General features: G+C 42.8%; 1 protein-coding gene across 6 annotated transcripts in view; it reads left to right on the top strand.

Annotated features, from left to right (window-relative positions):
• The window catches only part of SLC4A5 (solute carrier family 4 member 5), a 105,648-nt gene that overhangs the window by 44,797 nt on the left and 43,797 nt on the right, over nt 1-17,054 (top strand). The gene's annotated exons all lie outside the window — the stretch shown is intronic.

The following is a 17,054-nucleotide window of genomic DNA, read 5'->3' on the forward strand; positions in this document are numbered from 1 at the left end:
GAAGAGGAGGTTTGGATGTCCTAAAGCTCCTCCTTCCAATCTCTCCTGGAACAAAGGCCATTGGGTGGATTAACAAATCCCTGCAGGCCTCAGGGAAGGAATGAATTCCTAGCCTCATGGCTGGCCCCAATCCCTGTCTGGAAGCCCCTGAACCTCTATTTATCAGCCATTCAGTGAGCTCTTTTATATGCTAAATAATTTATGGGCTCATTTCCCTCAAGCTGCCCAATGACGCTGAGGAGGTGGGAACTATTATTATCCCCATTTTATAGATGAGGATACTGAGGTTTAGAAGGGCAAATAGCTTACAAGGGTCAGAGTATGCAGGTAGCTGAGTCTGGGTTATAGCCCAGGCCTGTCTGACCCTAACTTGAGGGCTTATGTACTTTGTCATGCTTTCCCCATTTTCTCTGCTACCTCCTTCCATTTCCTCCAACTTCCAGGGACTCTGTTTGTATTTCCATGGGAAGACATAAGTCTGGAGGCAATTCCACTGGGATGGGAAATAAATGGAGATAGCCACAGAGACCAGAGCATCTATTCAGGGCTGAGAAGAAAGGATAGGACATTTCAAATGACCAGAGCTCAGTCTGGGCTACTGTGGCTTAATGCCTCTGAGGAGCTAGTGCTTCCCATCCCTTTTTTGTCCAAGATGGGCAAGTAAAGAGATGGAACATTGCGAAGGGTCTTCTCAGAGACCCAGTAAGGACCGAGTGCCTTCTTTCCACTGGGCAAGGTCTGCATCCAGGATCACTGGCAACAATTACCAGGACAGACCTTCCATGAGGGCCTATCACACACACCCACAGAGCCCTTGCTAAGAAATCCTCAGGGCCCTCAGAGACCCAATTGTCTGCCACTATAGACAATAATAGTGCTTCTAGTTTCTCTGAGAATGAATCCATAGAGCCTTCTACACTATGGAATCTGTAATGAAACTGATAAACTGTAGGTGATGTTTCTAGAAGGAGGCTCCTCCTGAAATATAAAGGGATCTGATCTGACAGTTACCATCTGTAAGCTGGTGGGTTTCCTCATAAGCTAGGCTTTGAGGATAGCATTTGAGGAGATCCTGGAAGGGTCCTGAATGGACCTCAAACCAATAATGAGAGGACAGTAATGACTAAAAGAAGTCCAAATGGCTTAACCCAATTCCAGATGTGAAAGAGAAGTAGCTTGGGGGCCAGTGTGGGGCAGGAAACAGTGGGGAAAAGAGGAGCTCAGACCTCCCTACCTCCCCTTTCTCTACCTTGCCTCCTTTAATCTTTTCTCCAGCTAACCCCATCAGGTTTCCAGCTCACTGTTGGAGGTATGACCAGCAAGCTTGTAAAAAGATCAGGGGAAAGGCTTGACCATTGGCCAACAAGTCCACCTTGGCCTGGACAGTTGTGCCGGAGACTCCTCCAGGCAAACTGCAACAGTAGAGGTGCTTAGGGCCAGGCCACACCCCCACAAAAGAATGGGAAGCATTTCCCTCAGCTGACAGGCTGTGAGATCTACTCCGGGAAGCCAGAGGTCTTAGAAGTTTCCAGATCCAAGAATCTGCAAATCCCAGTGGGTTCTGGGGCTCCTTGGGGGTAACAGGAGAAAATGATGGTGTTTCAGGGGTTGACAACCCCTCACACAGACACTCAGGCCCTGGGAGGGTTGCAGACCTATACCCACATCAAAGAGAATGGAGGAGGGGACGCTTTAATAAAAGTACTTAATTTGCTGCAGCAGGAGTGTTTGCTTTATTGAGTTAGGAGATTAACAGAGTAAAAATCTCAAATCCGCAAGGAATTTTCCCTGGTGGTGCTTTGTCAGGGGTTATTAGTTTGGGGGATGTTTTGAGCCCTTGGAGAAGGAGTCACCCCTGGATGGATTTAAATGGCTTTTTGAGCTCCACGGAAGCTTTGCTCCTGTGCACATGATGGGGACTGTGTGTGCAGGCGTCATTTCTAATGTGATCAATGCTGGTAGGTCAGGCTGTTAATAAGATAGATTTTTACTAACTCAGTCTCTTTAGCATTCCCAGGAGGAAAATGCAGCTGGCTGTTTGCTGATACTGACCTTGCCTGAAGGGAGGGCTGGGTCAGGTGGGTAGGGGCACACTCCCCACCCCCCTCACTTCTAGCAAACAATTTACCCAGAATTCCATCCTCTCTCAAGAGTCTGCCTGGCTGCAAGGACAGAAAGAGAAGGAGAATGACCTGGGCTGGAACCCACCCAAGTGTGGAGAGTCCTTTGAGGTTACTCAGAAATAGCTGGAGCTTAGACCCTTCCAAGAGTTCTGAAAGCAAATTCCAAATCCAAGCTGCCTCTGATCTCAACTCAGAGAAAACCAAAAGAGTGAACTTTCCAGAGGTTCTTATGAGACACATATGCATTGAGAACATTCCTGCGATGACCAGGAATGGTCAGAAAGAAGGGCAGGAAAAGTGGGTCAGCTTAGTTGGGTAGAACCATATCAGTTTATTTTCAAAAGCATCCTACATGTGGAGATGTTTGCACACTCCCATGTGATGGAGGGGAAAGCCTGAACTTTGCCTCAACTTTGAAACTGCTCCCACTTAAGATCTTGAAGAATGCCCTCCTAGTATCATTTCCCTGATTATCTGGAGTAGAATCCACCCCCAGACCTCTGGTCTCACCACTTACCTGGGATCATGCTTGTGGGGCCATAGCTGCCTACTTGTATGGAGTAAAGCAGAGTAGGAAGCTGAGAGCTCTTAGCACAGAAGTCAGGAAACATCCTTCATTCATTTAACTAATATTTACAAAGTGTTTACTGTCTGTAAACCTGAGCCAGGTGCTGGAGATACAAAAATGAACATGACAGATGCCATCCCTGCTCACTTGGGCTTTCAGCCCAATGGGGCACAAAAGGCATATTATCCAAACAGGCATTTGATGAGGGGGGTTCTGTGAAAGCACAGTGTAGGGACACCTAACCCAGACAGCAGGGGCTAAGAAGACATCCAGGAGGAAAAGGTGTTCACACTGAGACCTGAAAGTTGGGTCAAAGTTAACCAGGAGAGGGTATGGAAAGGGGAAGAGGAGAGGCCTCTGGAACACAGAGGAAGGGGCAGAAATTCCCTGTGGCTCTGCTAGAGTGAGGGCTAATCGTGGAGGGCCTATGCAGGCCATGTTGTGGAGCTTGAATTTGATGCTGAGAGCTTTGGAGGGCCACTGAGGGGGAGAGGAGCAGGATTGTCTGTTTGAGAGAGTCCCCTCTGGCTTCAGTGTGGAGAATGTATAAAAGGAGGCAAGACTGGGCCTGTTAGGAGGCTGGACTAGGTGAGAGATGAGACCCTGGACCAAGACGTTGGTAGTAGGAACAGAGAAAGGGGGTGGATTTGAGACATATTTTTTTAGCATATAATTATATATATATATATATATATATATATATATATATATATATATATATATATATACATACACACATATATTCCTTTTAGATATATTTTTTTAGAAAGTTTTAGATTCACAACAAAATTGAGAAGGTACAGAGTTCCCATATGCCCCCTGCCCCTGAACATGCATAGCCTCCCTTGTGACTGACATCCTCCATGACAGCGGTACATTTGTCACTACTGATGGGCCTACATTGACACATTATCACCCAAAGCCCATAAGTTATGTTAGGGTTAACTCTTGGTGTTGTACCTACTATGGGTTTGGACAACTGTATAAAGACATGTAGCCACCATTATAGTAACATACCCGGTAGTTTCACTGCCCTAAAGATCTGCTCATTCATCTCTCTCTCCTCCCTAATCCCTGGCAACCCCTGATCTTTTTACAGGATTTGAGACCTATCTTAAAGGGTAGAATTTTGACAGGACTTAATGACAGATGGCATATTGGGAAGCAGGTTAGTCAGGGAGATGCCCAGGTTTCCAGGTTGAGCAGGTGGGGGACTTGTAACAATTTAGGAAACACAGGAGGGGTAGCACGTTTTTCTAGTGTTGACTGATTTGTTTTCGTGGAGGTTGTTGATGAGTTCCCTCTGGACATGTTCTGTTTGGGGAAACTCCAAGTGGAGACATCCATCAGGTCATTATATAGATATGGAGGTCTGTAGCTCAGTAGGGAAGCATGAATTTGTGAGTGATGAGCATCTGGATAGGAATTAAATCCATAGACAAGGAGACTTTCCAGGGCAGAACCCCACCCCCAGGTCACTCACATTTAAGGGATGGGCAGAGGAAATGGAATCCACAATGGTCACTGAGGAGCAGCCAGAGAGGTTGGAGAGGAGCACGAGGAGTGCTATGTACTAGAAACCAGGGGCAGGGAGACATTCAGGATGGAAGGAGTGGCCAAAAGTGGGGAAAGAACTGAAGAGTATCCAGAGAATGGAGAGATGAGAGCAGTCTCAGGTGGGATGGGGCAGCAGGTGGAGAAGAGAGTCGGAAGGACGAGGGTGGGTACGGTTGAACAGTTCTCGTAAGATGCTTGTCTGTGAAAGGCGGCAGTTAGAGAGGTCTCTCAAGGGAGGCTTTTGTTCTTTGTGAGCAGGAGAGATCTGAGTATGCTGACTGCTGACAGAAAGGAGCCAGGTGAAGGAGAGTGGTTTAAAGATGCAAGAGTCAGAAGAGAGCTGTTGGGTGGAGGGTGCGGGGTCCTGGGCCTGCAGCTAGAAAGGCTGCTAGCCATGTGACAGGTCCCAAGGAGCAGAGGGCAGGGCGGCTTCAGTGAGGCTTGGGAGTTCCTAGCAGAAGTGTAGGGGGCTGGTAATTGCCAGACCCATCTCTCGTTGGAGGAGACAGGGGAGCAGAAGAGCTCCTGCAGGAGCTGCGCGTTGCCAGGTGGTTCAGAGGCAGGTAAGCAGTGCCAGGAGCCTCCTGTTTTATTGCAGTGGAGCCATGCATGGAGATTTGTGGTCAGATGAAAGTTTTTAAGGTTGTTTGACTTTGACTAGATGCTTATTTCCTGGTCTGAATAGTCACACCATTATTATCAAGCCATTTTCACATCTAATATCTAACATGGTCCTTCCCTGTCCCTCTACTAGTCAAACACTGATACCTGACCCTTATGCTGGGCAAGTGGGAAATAGTGATTGTATATGAATAAGAACTTGGATCAAGGCCCAGGTAGAAGTGGGCAAAGTTCCCCCAGGCCTCAGAGGCCCAGGTTGCAACTAGTGCTCTCACCTGTGAGCTGTGTAAACACAGAATAGGGGCTATGCCAGGGTGTCTGTGCCCCAGGGATTTAGTGATCACTTACAGTTAGCACACAGCTCAGTGTGGGGGCTGCATGAGGCCTAACACACCAGAAGGGGCCACCTTCATAGGGCCTGCCATTGGGTGGGAGAAGCACCAGTCTGCACCTGTGTGGACAGCCAGGCAGTGACACAAGGCCACCACCTGGTGGACTCAGGATGCTAAGATAGGATTAGCTGACCAGTGAGTGGGATAGGAAGGCTAGCTATGTGAGGAGAGAGGACAGGAGTCTTCCCAGATGTGGCTTGACTGGCTGGCAGTTCCTCAGAACCCCTAGAAGCTAGTTGGCAGGAAGGGTCACCTCCCCACAACTGAGGACATCTTCGGGTGGCTCCCACAAATGCAGTTGTCAAGAAGGGAGAAACCCCACCATCAGACCACTTTGCTTGCCAAGATGCCAGTTGATTAATCCACATATATATTTGTATGTAAATATGTTTTCATCTAAGTCCAAGTATATAATATTTTACTTTTAAATATCTAAATATCTATCTATAACTTTTTATTATGGAAAATTTCAAACACAAAAAGTAGAGAGAACAATATAATGAGCTCCCATGTATCTATTACCCAGCTCCGTCACAGATTAATATCAATTTTTCTCCATCACTTTTTTTTTTTTTTGCTTTTAGGAATTCCATTTTGTTGTTTGTTTTCACCACAGTGTTTTGAAGAAAATCCCAAGGGTACCTGGGTGGCTCAGTTGGTTGAACATCTGATTCTTGATTTCGACTCTGGTCATGGGTTGTGGGACTGAGCCCCACATCAGGCTCTGTGCTGAGCATGGAGTCTGCTTGGGATTTTCTCTCTCTCTGTCTTTCTCTCTCTCTAATAAAAAAAAGAAAATCCCAGACATTAGAAACATCTTAGTACACATCTTTATGAAATTAGACTTCTTTGTAAACACAACCACAATGCCATTATATCTCCTTACAAAGTTGAGAACAATTCCTTAATATGATATTTCATCTACATTCAAATTTCCCTAATTGTCTCAAAACCTCCCTTTACTGTTGGTTTGTACAACTTCAAATCAAAACAAGGTTCACACATTGATTTTAGTGGTTATGTCTCCTGTCTTATTAGGATAAGAACTGTCAGACTCCGAGATGCTGAAGGAATAAACCTTCCTGAAAATGCTTTGTCAGTCAGGAGCTCTTTGTGCTAAAGTCAAGAGCTTTCCCATCTGATATGTCTAGCTTCACAACCATAGTCTAAGCTCAAGTGAGCTGTCAGGGCCTGTGTAGGATGCCCAAGGGAAAGGTAATGCCCCTGTCACTGTTAGGACATTTGAGGCTGCAAGTAACAGCCACCCACCCAAGCTAACCTACACAACAGAAGGAGGCATCAGCAGAACACAGGCTGACCTCATGGTACCCAGGGGTCAGATATCTCAAGGTTTGGTCCCAGGAAACCAAGCTGTCCTTTTTCTCTGCTTCTGGCTCTACCTTTCTCTGGGCAGCTTCTTTATTCTCTGCAGCTGGCTTCTCCCATTTGTCCCTATCCTTGGCCATTCCTTAGCTTCCGTGTTTACATCTACTCAAGGGACCATTCCACAATGCATAGCCATTTCTCAGTCCCAATTCCTAATTCTTCAAAGAGCATTGGATTTGCCCAACTTTGGTTGTCCCATCATTATGACCCAAATCAGAGTTATGGGGAGGTATGGGGAAGGCTGGCCATGGTTTGGGGAGCATATCCCCATGTATGGAAGCAGAGCAGACACCCCAAATATGTCTTTTTCACATGTATAGTAGTGAAGATATGTGCTTTATGTACTCTAGTCTTTGGCCACAGTCATGTGTCTAATGCCAACCAGAACTTTAAGAATTCTTCAAGTCACCATGAGAGTATATGTGGTGGAGTATTGCAAACCTGTCCCCCCTCTTAGACAAGCACCTCAGAGATCATATCCTATCTTTGTACGTGGATATCTACTGTCACTACTGCTCTATATCAACTCATAGGGCTGTGGAAAAGTGGAAGCTCTAATCTGTGGGTCTAGGAGAACTTCGGAAAGTTGATCTCATCCACACCTTTCTTCTTTCATTCTAAAAATATGTTAGGGGACGTTGTGTTAGGTCCTGTGGGAGAACTGAAATGAGTCAGGAATGAATCTCTTCTCAAGATGCTTATGATCTATTGCAGGTGTCAACAAAATTCTTATAAGGGACAGATAGTAAGTATTTTAGGCTTTCTGCTCATATATGATCTCTCCTTCCTCTTTTTCTTCTCCTTTTCCTCCTTTATTACTACCCTTTGAAAACTGTAAAAACCATTCTTAGCTAGCTGGTCATACAAAAGCAAACTGTGAGGCACTTTTAATTCATAGGACATGGGTTTTTTGACCCCTGATTTAGTGTAAAAGGCAGGCATGTGCTCACATACATAGATAACTAAACCCAAGGGGAGTGCTGTGATGTAGTGAGAACAGACCTCTAGAGTCAAAAGATTTGCCCGTAAACATTGTCTTTTATAAGCTGCATGACCTTGAGCAGCTTATCCTCTGAGTCTCCAGTCTCCTAACGTGGACAGTGTGAATAGTAACAGACCTTCCTCAAGGGGCTGATTTGAGGATAAAATGAGATAATACATGTAAAGTACTTGGTATAATGTCTGGTGCATAGAATGTGCTCTGTAAGCTTTAGCCACCGTTGTTATGGTAAGTGCCATGTGACAAATGACACAAGATAGGATGGGAGGTCAGAGGAAGGAGCAGTCTCTTCAAGCTTTGCCTTGGAAGAAGTGGCCTTTGAACTAGGGCCTGAATAGCACAGGTGAGCGAGAGAGAGCATCCAGGTAGAGAGGAGGGCCTTTCCTGAGAGGCAGTGAGGAGCAGGTGCCAACAGACTCTGAGGGAGACTGACAAGTCTATAAATGACAGTCCTTTGGGAGTAATTACAAAAACCTCCTGGACACACAAACAAGTGGCCTTCAGAGAGATTTGCCTCCAGAAGCCTTTCCCTGAAGGAGCCAGTAAGGAATTTGCTAATAGCTGTGTCTGATGGCATTCACTTAGCTCTGGGCTCCCCCTTACCCCTGAATGAAGACATGATGTACAGCAGGATGGACCCTTCACCAGATGCATGATCTTGGGCACAGAGTAACCACCCCCATCCCACTCAACACGGCTCCTGGAATGATGCACCTCTGCCTCATCCCTGCCAGCTGACTACTGGGTACTCTTTCTGAGAAGTGGGTCTCCAGCAGTGCCCAGATCGCACTGGATAACCAAAGGCCCTTAGAGGGGACTCCTATGCTAGCAAAAGGAAAGACTTTCAATCACAGGGAATTAGTCAACCATGAAAGCATGTGGGGTTCATTTCAGAAAAGTCTATGACAGAGGTGCCCACTTGTCTGGTCCCAGACCCAGGCAAATCTCATTTACAGAAATGGAAGGTTCCAGACATTTTATCCTGAGTCTTTAAACATTTGAGTCACTTAGCCTCAATTCTGATTCTATATCTTTCTGATGATAATTTGGCTTTCCCCATGCATCTGCCTGTAAGGAGAGAATGCAAGGGCTGCAAGATGACAGTACCTAACCCCTATAACCGTTGTAAATCTCATTGTAAATTTGGGCTAATACATCAATCCTTGTGAACTTGGTTAACATTAGTCAGTATCCTTGGACCTAATCATCTCTGGGACGATATGAAGACAAATTTCCGAACTTGGTCTTGGATGGAAACAACTTTTTATATTATTTCAGATACATTTTTTTAAAACAGGCTCCACGCCCAATGTGGGGCTTGAGCTCACGGCCCTGAGATCAAGAGTCAGATGCTCTACTGACTGAACCATCCAGGTACCCCACTCCACATACATACTAATGGTTTCTCACACATCTCCAGGAAAATTTTTTATTGGTCCATAGGAGAATTAACACTGGCCTTTGGTTTCTGCTGGAAAAGTCAAGGTGTTAATATGACTCAAAGTTCAGTTAAATAGCTTTGCTGGATGATAGGGGAGAACTCACATTCACATTACTTTTAAGAAATCAATCCATTAAAGTCACAAAATTTATTACCAACTGGCCTTAGCAGCAAGCAAAAACACTATGTCTTGATACTTTGTAACTAAAACGTGGAAGTCAAGTCTTTGGACAATGGGTGATGGAGTAGGGATGAGAGAGTTACAGAATAAGGTCAGTGAGGGAGGCCATGTAGATGGAGAATTACCACAGTGTGGGCATGTACTTCTCAACTTTTAGGTGAGTAAACATAACTTCATCTAAGCAATGAATTCGTACAAATATAAGTCTTAAACATTTCGAAGCAACATAACCTTAACATTAAAGTTCACATTCTATAGATTACATTTTTTTAATCTTTGAATTTAGGATTTTCTGAGAGGAATTTTTGGTAAGTTTATTTATTTTGAGAGAATGTGCACAAGCTGGGGAGGGGCAGAGAGAGAGGGAGAGAGAGAATCCTAAGTAGGCTCTGGGGTGTCAGCTCAGAGCCTGACGCAGGGTTTGATCTCTTTTAAGGGGAGTTTTTGCAAACAAATTAACCAGGACACAATTTAATGGTGATTATATGCAAAATAAGCACAGAAAGAAAGGACCTTCACCCCAATCAGAATTTCTCCAGATTTTACTTATATTCTCCAGATATATTCTATATTCTCCAGATTTTACTCTTAGCTAACCACACAAAATGTCCTGTTCACTGTCCTCTTAAAGACCTGGGTCTTCCTTTTAAAAAGTCCTAATGTCCGATTCTCAGGCCCTTGAGATTCTGATGTCATTAGTCTGGGGTTCGGCCTCAGATGTTGGAATTTGTAATAAGCTCCCAGATGACACTAATGCAGAGGAGGTGAAGAGCCACAGATGCACTAGCCAGGGCAGGGTCAGTGGGGGTTAGAATTTAAGTCTCCACCTGAGGATGGAACTAGAATTTAGGTCTCCTAGTTTTTAGCCCTTTCCAGGGCCTACAAGGACAACCTCCCTCTTCTTCTCACATCCTGAGTTGAGTATTGGAAAGCCTTGGCTGTACTGGTGGCTTGCCCCATGACACTTTTTATCAGTCTTGGTGTAAACTGAACAGCGACTTCTCTAATTGCATCTGTGATTGAGTTTCTAGTCACAGAAAAGGCCTCAATTCCAGACCCTCTTTGCGTGACAGAGAACTGCTTTCTGTGACATGTGACTCTTTAAGGTTCTGTTTAGCTCCATCCCAGACGGGAGAAGGGCATCTGGTGCCCTGCCCTGGCCTGGACAAAATCCTTAGAGTTCTTTTCCAGCCTGGAGATTTTCTTTCCACTTGACCTGCTTCTCCAACTCTAATTCCCCACCTTTTGAAGCCAACTGTGGTGTAAAGATCACTTTGCAATGAGTTGTTTGGGATTACACATTAACCATTTTATCAGGCTTCTGAGTGTTTTTAAGCCAGGCTTTGGTCAAAGGCTTTCTAAAATGCCCATTCCTTTATTCATTCTGAAAAGTGGTTAAACATTTAACTATGGAAAATTTAAATGTATACAAAAGTAGTATGTAGTAGAATGAATCCCCATGTACCCATCACCCAGCTTCAGTGGTTACCAGATAATTCATGGCCAATCTTGTGTCTCTACCTGCTCCTTGCTGCCCGCCCCTCCACCCACACTGGATCACACTGACACAAATCCCATACACCATATCATTCTATCTGCAAATATTTCAGTGTGTGTTTCTAAAAGATAAGGCCTCTTTCTTCCTTCCCTTCCCATTTTTTTATTATGATAAAATATGGTACTATCTTAGCTATTTTTTAGGTGTGCAGTTCAGTGATTTTAAATACATTCAGCCATCGCCACTATCCATCCTCATGGTTCTTTTAACTTATAAAACTGAAACCCGGTACCCATTGAACAGTAACTCCCCCTATATTCCCCTACTCCAGCCCCTGGAAACCACCATTTTACTTTCTGTCTTCATGATTTTGACCACTCTAGATGCCTCACAGAAGTGGCATCATACCATATTTGTCTTTTCATGCCTGGTTTATTTCACTTTGCATAATATCCTCAAGGTTCTTCCATGTTGAGGGATGTGCCAGGATTTCCTTCCTTTTTAAGTCTCAATAATATTCCATTTATGTATATACCACATTTGGCTTATCCATTCATCCATTAGTGGACACTTGGGTTGCTTCCACATTTTAGCTATCATGAATAATGCTGCTGTGACCATGGGTCCTGATCCGCAGACTGTCTTCAAAACCCTGTTTTCAATTATTTGGGGTAAAGGCCTCTTTCTTTTTAATACAACCATAATACCACTGTCACATATTTTTTCTAAATGACACTAATTCTTTATTTTCACAGAATTACCTAGGCAGTGTCTATATCTCCCAGATTATCTCATATTTTTAAAATATAATTGGTGCACATACTGCATTTGGGAGATCTGTCTCTGAAGCCATTCTCTACAGGTTCCTCCTCTTTCCCTTGTGATTGTTGTCATTGCTAAAGAAGCAGCATTTTTCCCATATGCTTTCCACATTCTGGATTTTGTTGTGTCTCTGTGATGGTGCTTAACCTGTTCATCTGCCCCTGTATTTCCTGTGAATAGGTGGTTGGGTCCAGGCTTGTCTGATTCCTGTCTGAGGTGTCTGCTTCTATCAGGAGGCAGCTCCTGCCCCACTGGTCTATGTGTGTGTTTGTGATGTTACTAGACTATGACGATCATTGCTCAGATCATTCTAAGTATTTTTAAGCACACTTAAGCCCTATGATTGTGTCTTTTCCCCAGTCATTTCCTCATAACTGGACTTCACCCAAAGTGATCAGTGAGGCCTCACTGCCCTCAAGCAGGAAGGAGCAAGCATTTAAAGACTGTAAGGGAACACCAGTGAGGAAACAATGGTCCCTGTCCTCAAGAAACTTGATGTCTATTTGGGGGAAGCACGTATCTATCAAAATAACCAGGAAACACAATTGACTACAATTAACTGTTTGTTTTAGCCTCTGAGCCCCACAAGTCAGGAACGTTATGTAGGACAGTCTATTGCAAAGTTGCCTGGGTTCCATACAGGTATTCTGATGTAATAGATCAAGATAGATCTAGAAATCAAGATTTCTAGAATAGATCTAGAAATCAAGATTTTAAAAGCATCTGAGGTATTTTTCTGTACACCTAAATTTAAGAATCATCATCCTAAGACAGTGGTTCTTTTTAGAAATTTTTTTGTTTATTCATTTTTTAGAGAGAGACAGAGTGTGAGCTGGGGAAGGGCAGAGAGAGAGGGAGACAGAGAATCCAAAGCAGGCTCCAGGCTGTAAGCTGTTAGCACAGAGCCCAACGTGGGCTTGAACTCACAGACTGCGAGATCATGAACTCAACAAAGTCAGACGCTTAACCAACTGAGCCACCCAGGTGCCCCCTAAGACAATGTTTCTTAAAGTGCGATCCCTAGATCACAGCATCAGCATTATCTGGAAACTTGTTAGAAATGTCCAAATTCTTGGTGTTCCCTCTCTCTCCAAAATTAATAAATAAACTTAAAGAAAGACTGACAATGCCAGGGTTTGAGAGACTTCAGAGAAATGTGAGGTTTCCTGTACGTTGGTGGAAGTGTAAATTGGCAGAAGCTTTCTGGAGAAGAGTTTGGCAATGCATATCTTACACTTAAAAATGTACAGACATAGCAGTTCCATTTCTGAGAGTTTATCCTAAGGAAATTATGGAGCTGGGCCAAGGACATTCAGTCCAGCCTTGTATATGATAAAGAATAATTAGAAATAACCTAAATGTCCACCAAGTGAGGATTATTCATATCAGTTGTCGTCCATTCACACAGCGAAATACTAAAGAGCCTTTAAAATGATATCAGTATTTATAGACATGAAAGAATTAATGTCCAGTAGATACTCTGCCTTTTCAGTGCTGTCATTAATGCAAAATTGTGTATGTGCCCATGTACACATATGCATTTATACACACAGAGATCTATAATGGGAGTCATCAAAATATCAACCACGGTGTTCTCTGGTTGGGAGATCTTTGAATGCCTCTACTTTCTTTTATTGTTTCTAAAATGACAAAAGCAATATTCTTTATTTCTACATTAATAGCTAACACCAACAGAATTAGCATTATATGTCAGGCACTGCTCTGATTGCTACTGTTAATAATTATTAATAATATTAATTAGTTAATGCTGTTATTCCTGTAGAAAACAAAATAAGGTTCATAGCTAGTAAATGATGAAGCTGGGATTCAAAACCTGGTTGTCTGGCTCTATAGGCTGTGCTGTTGCTACATGAATTAACCCAAACAGAGTGAAAGTCTCTTAACCCCTCCCCCACCAGCAAACCCACTCCTCTCCCCAGAAGTAACCATCTTGTTAACCATTTGACAGGTAGCCTTCCAAAGCTTCTGCCAGCCACTTTTAGACACATGTGGCCAAACAAATAGATGTGTGTTTGTTTGTTTGTTTGTTTCTTTCTTTCTTTCTGAAATGGCATGGTATTATCTATCTTGTCAGTATGCATAATTCATCCTCACACTTTTGACCTCTGAGGGGTATTCTGTGGCAGGGATGCAGGGAATCAATGTGACGATGGCCCTACTGGAAACTGGCGGTCTCTAGTTCTTCACCTCAATGGACAAAGCTGCAGTTGAGTATTCTTGTAGACATACTACTGTGATATTTCTGCATTAATTTCCTAGAAATGGAACCATTACAGCAAAAGACATGCACACTAAATGTTAAAAGCAGCTGCCCAGTCCCCACACCAAGACCATGCTGCTACACAGCATATACACACATTGTGTTTACATACACATGCACTGTGCATGCACATCTACTAAGTTAGTGCCCTGCCTGTATCCCCTTGTGTTTTCACCAACACAGGAAGTTGTCAGCCCTTTTCATTTTTGCCAATAGGAGAAATAAAGAATGTCATTTAATCTCCAATAATGTAAATGTCCTCAATTACCAGTAAAGTTGAAAATCTTCTTGGCCCTCTTCATTTCTTTCCAGAAATGTTTGCTCGTCATTTGGGTAATTTGACTTTTTCTTATTGATGTGAAGGAGTTTTGTTACAGTATAGATACCAGTTTTTTTGATGCCCTGTGTGTTATAACAGTTTTCCCACTATGTTGCATTTCTTTGAACTGTGTCTTATTTTGTAATACAGATGTTTTAGTTTAGTTTATTTTTATGTAACAAAATCTGTCCATTTTTCCCCTTGTGGCTTCACATCTTGTCTAGGAATTCTTTCTGTACAACTAAGAATATTAGAAGACTCTTTCATATTCTCTTCTAGTATATTCGTATTGTTGTTTATACATTTTTAATTATTTATTTGAATTGTGGTGAAATATATAAAACATGAATTTTACCATTTTCACCATTGTTAAGTGTAAGGTTCAGTGGCCTCAGGTATATACACACTGCTCTGCAGCCATCACCACCATCATCTCCAGAACTTTTTTCATCTTGCAAAACTGAACCTCTCTACTGTCTCAAATTCCCACTCCCCACTCTCCTCAGCCTCTGGTAGCCGCCACTCTGGTTTCTGTCTCTGTGAATTTAACTACCCTGTGTCTCCATGCAAGTGGAAATCATATAATGTTTATCTTTAGGCCTCGCTTATGTCACCTAGCATAAAGTTTTCAAGGTTCATCCATGTTGTAGCATGTGTTAGAGTTTCCTTTCTTTTTAAGAGTCCATAATATTCCATCATAGATTTAATTTTATGTTTAGATTTTAACCTACGTAGAATTTAATACTGTGTTTGGTGAGAAGTAGGTTGAGAGGTTATGGGTTTTTTTATTTTTAGGTTGGTCATCTTTTAAACAACTCCTATAAAAACCCACATTCCCATAGTGGGCCCAGGTCTGTTTCTGGACTGTTGTTCATTGATCCTTTTGTCTATATCTAGACTGGAAATAAACTATTTTAAGTACTCCAGCTTTTCGGCAAGTTTATCTGCTAAAAGCATGTCCATCCGTTCTTCTTCCTATTTAGCCTTTCTTCAACCACTTTTAGACAAACTTCAGAATTAGGGCCCCAAAATACTCTTTTAGGATTTTGACTGGAATAGCTTGAAGCTACCCAGTAAGTTGGGGGTTGACATCTTGCAAAATGGAGCCTGCTAACCTTGCTCTCCTGGCAGCTTTCCAGGCTGTGTGGTGCTGCCCTCTGCAGGGGAGATACGGGTCACTGCAGCCACGGCTGCCTCTGTCCAAGGCCATCTCACTCCACTCCTCAACTCAGCCTCTGATGCCAAGTCTTCCAGAAAGAACAAATTCCTACACATCCTTGGTTTAATTTCTTTCCTTCCCCAAATGACATTTGTATTTTAACATGAACTTTCAGAACCAAAACCCAGAGTGGACGTGTAGAATCTTCATGCCCCGCAGTAGAAGCCATGGGGAAATACTTTTTTTGTCAGCAATGCTTTCTCTGCTCCCAGTGAACCACACCACATAAGGCAGACACTGAACACATGTGTGACCAGCCCTGAGTAACCAGGTTCCAGTTGATACTTTAAAAAAAATTTTATTTAGTTAACACACAGTGCAATATTGGTTTCAGGAGTAGAATTAAGTGATTCATCACTTACATACAATACCCAATGCTCATTACAAGTGCCCTTCTTAATACCTATCACCCATCCAGCCCATCTCCCATCTACCTCCCTCTATCAACCTTCAGTTTGTTCTCTATCGTTAAGAGTCTCTTGTGGTATGTTTCCCTCTCTCCTCTTCCTCCCCACCCCCCACCTTCCCATATGTTCGTCCAAATGTCACATATTGGTGAAATCATGGCATTTGTCTTTCTTTGACTTATTTCGCTTAGCATAATACATCTAGCTCCATCCATGTTGTTGCAAATAGAAAGATTTCATTCTTTGTTACGGCTGAGTAATATTGCATTGTGTGTGTGTGTGTGTGTGTGTGTGTGTGTGTGTGTGTGTGTGTGTGTTTATCGATTCATCAGCCAATGGACATTTGGGCTTTCTCCATTGTTAGTTATTGTTGATAATGCTGCTATAAACATTGGGGGACATGTACCCCTTCAAATCTGTATTTTTGTATCCTTTGGGTAAATACCTAGTAGTGCAATTGCTGGATCATAGGGTAGTTCTATATTCAGTTTTTTTAGGAACCTTCATATTGTTCTCCAGAGTAGCTGCACCAATTTGCATTCCCACCAATAGTGCAAGAGGCTTCCCCTTTCTCCACAACAACACCTGTTATTTTTTGTGTTAATTTTAGCCATTGTGACAGGTATGAGGTGGTATCTTATGGTTTCGATTTGTATTTCCCTGATGATGAGTGATGTTGAGTATCTTTTCACGTGTCTGTTAGCTATCTGTATGTCTTCTTTGGAGAAGAGTCTATTCATATCTTCTGCCCATTTATTCACTGGCTTATTTGCCTTTTGGGTGTTGAGTTTGATAAGTTCTTTATAGGTTTTGGATACTGACTTTTTATCAGATGTGTCATTTGCAAATATCTTCTCCCATCCCATAGGCTGCCTTTTAATTTTGTTGATTGTTTCCTTTGCTGTGCAGATGCTTTTTATCTTGATGAAGTCCTAATAGTTCATGTTTGCTTTTGTTTCCCTTCAGAGATGTGTCTAGTAAGAAGTTGCTCTGGCTAAGCTCAAAGAGGTTGCTGCCTATGTTCTCCTCTAGGATTTTGATGGTTCCCTGTCTCACAATTAGGTCTTTCAGATACTTTTTTTTTTTTTTTTTTTTTACACAAAACAGCTTTATTATTATATTTTAAGGTCAACTTCCCTCATTTTAAATGTACAATTAAATAATTTTTAGTAAATGTACAGATGTGCAACCATCACCAAATCCAGTTTGGGAACATTTCTGCCACCCCAAAAAGATCCC

The sequence above is a fragment of the Panthera onca genome, chromosome A3 (genome assembly GCF_046562875.1).
Source record: "Panthera onca isolate mPanOnc1 chromosome A3, mPanOnc1 haplotype 2, whole genome shotgun sequence".
Taxonomy (NCBI): Eukaryota; Metazoa; Chordata; class Mammalia; order Carnivora; family Felidae; genus Panthera; species Panthera onca.